Here is a 2,416-nt window from a genome sequence, read left to right on the forward strand (position 1 = left end):
CGCATCCTCATCCCAATGCGCAGTTTTTCATCACCACAGACACGAGCGATACTGTCATCGGCGCTGTACTTAGGCAGACAATCGATGCCCAAACTTCGCCTCTGCAGTTCTTCTCGTGCAAGGGCATCAAGCATTTTAAGACCAACGTTGAGGGACGCACTTTCTATGTTTTAATGGACCACAAACCCCTGGCTGCGGCCATTAGAAACCCGCCAGCTGACCTTCCTCCTCGCCGCTTCAGATACATGGACTTCATATCTCAGTTCACCACCAATGTCAGACACATAAAGGGTGCTGACAATATAGTTGCTGATTTCCATTCACGAGTCGATGCCGTCCATTCGCTGTTAGACCTCTCTGAACTGCCTAACCTCCAACCCGCCGATGAGGAAACACAAAACCTGATTTCAGACTCTACTTCTTCACTACACTTCGTCCGCACCACCTTCCCTGGCATTTCTGGTGAGATCTGGTGCGATGACAGTACGGGCATGTTACGCCCCCTCATCCCAACTACGCTCCATCGAGCTGTCTTCAATGCATTGCATAATTTAGTGCAGCCATGACTCTCTATGGACAGAGGCCGTTACCCTTGTGCTACTCGGCATTCGTGCGATCTATAAGGAAGACCTCAAAGGCACAATAGCCGATTTCATATACGACAAGTCTATTGCTCTCCCTGCCAAACTTGTGAGCCCTTCCACTTCTCTCCCTCAATCTGACTTACCTTCGATCGTGGACCGTGTCAGACGCCACTTCATCAACCTCCATATCCCTCCACCCTCCAGCCATTCTCACCCTAAGGTTCACGTCCCGAAATCTCTGGACAATTGCGAGTACGTCGTGCTCCGAGATGACACTGTCCGTGCTTCCGTCCAGCCTCCATATACCGGCCTGTATCGAGTTCTCCGGCGCTCAGCCAACACCTATGACATCCAGATGAAAGATTCAGCTGTTACAGTCTCTCTCAACAGACTTAGGCACGCTCATGTCGAGCCTTCTTCTACCCCCCTTCAGGCCACAACCACGCCATTCTCTATCATGGCTCACGACGCTCTGACAACTCCCTCCACGTCGGACTTACACACTCGATCGAGTGACTTCCAGCTTTAATCGTCGAGCTCTCCTCCGACCTCTCCCTCTGCTCCGGTCTCACGCACTCTGTCGAGTGAGCACATACTCCCCACGTCAAGCTTGCCTAAGATCTTGCCCTCGCCGCTGGGCACTTCGCCAGTCCCTTCGACCTCTCCACTGTCGCCTGCCTCTCCCTGTCGAGGTTTCTCATGCCCACGATCTTGAACGTGCCCTTGTTCAATGTGTTTGTGCTTGTCCCCCCAGACATAATCGTCGACATCTCATTAATACTGCGCGATTATACATAGTTCATCGTGTGTTTCTCTTCATCCAGTGCTCATGACACAACCTCCGCCATTCCCTGCCACCTGGCGAAATGTGTTTCCCTCCAGCCCGAAGTCGACCTGGAGATGCTTCGTGTGGTCGCCACGCCCACTGGAGACATCGTCGTCATCACACCGGTTCACCCGCAAACTGCTGGCCTACCTGTTGCTGCACGACCAGCATTCCCAGTACGACGCCCGGCTTGCTTCAACGACTACCAGGTTCGGTGGTCGAACTTCCCTCACGACACCTACCCACACAGGTCACTGATGACGCTGTCAAGCTGGCCTTGGTCTGGATCCTGCGGACCACTCCTGCTGACTGCCGACCCCATAGTCACCCCCACCCCCCCTCCGACCTCTAAAGAGTACTCCATACTGTGGGGGGGAGGGGGGTGGGTGGGGGGGGTGGAGGGGGGAGGGGGTTGCTATGTGGCGCCGATGAAATCGATACCAATATTGATATGCATCCATCTTTGGACTCTAAGCACTATCTTTGGATCTTCCGCCATGTTCATATCTGTTCTTTGTGATCCTTGTATGTGTTAAGGTTAATAAATGAACTACTGCTAAATGGGTGTCGTTTGGTGTAACCAACCCGAACACTCCCCTCAAGTTCATTTATTAACCTTAACACATACAAGGATCACAAAGAACTGAACTGAACATGGCGGAAGGTGTCGATTTCGTCAGCGCCACATACAACCCCCCACAGTACGGAGTACTGTTGAGAGGCCGGGGGGCTTGACAGCGTCGTCAGGGAGCTGTGTGGGTAGATGTCGTGAAGGAAGGTTCGGCCACCGAACCTGGAAGTCGTTGAAGTGACCTGGGCGTCATACTCTGCGTGCTGGTCCTGTGGCGACAGGTACGCGGTGGTTTGCGGGTGTAACGGAGCGACGACGACGATGTCTCCTGAGGGTATGGCGAACACACGAAGCAAGTCCAGGTCGACATCAGGCAGGAGGGGAACACATTCCACCAGGTGGCAGGGAATGACGGAGGTTGTGTCATGAGCGCTG

This window comes from Schistocerca americana, unplaced genomic scaffold (genome assembly GCF_021461395.2).
Source record: "Schistocerca americana isolate TAMUIC-IGC-003095 unplaced genomic scaffold, iqSchAmer2.1 HiC_scaffold_167, whole genome shotgun sequence".
Classification (NCBI taxonomy): Eukaryota; Metazoa; Arthropoda; class Insecta; order Orthoptera; family Acrididae; genus Schistocerca; species Schistocerca americana.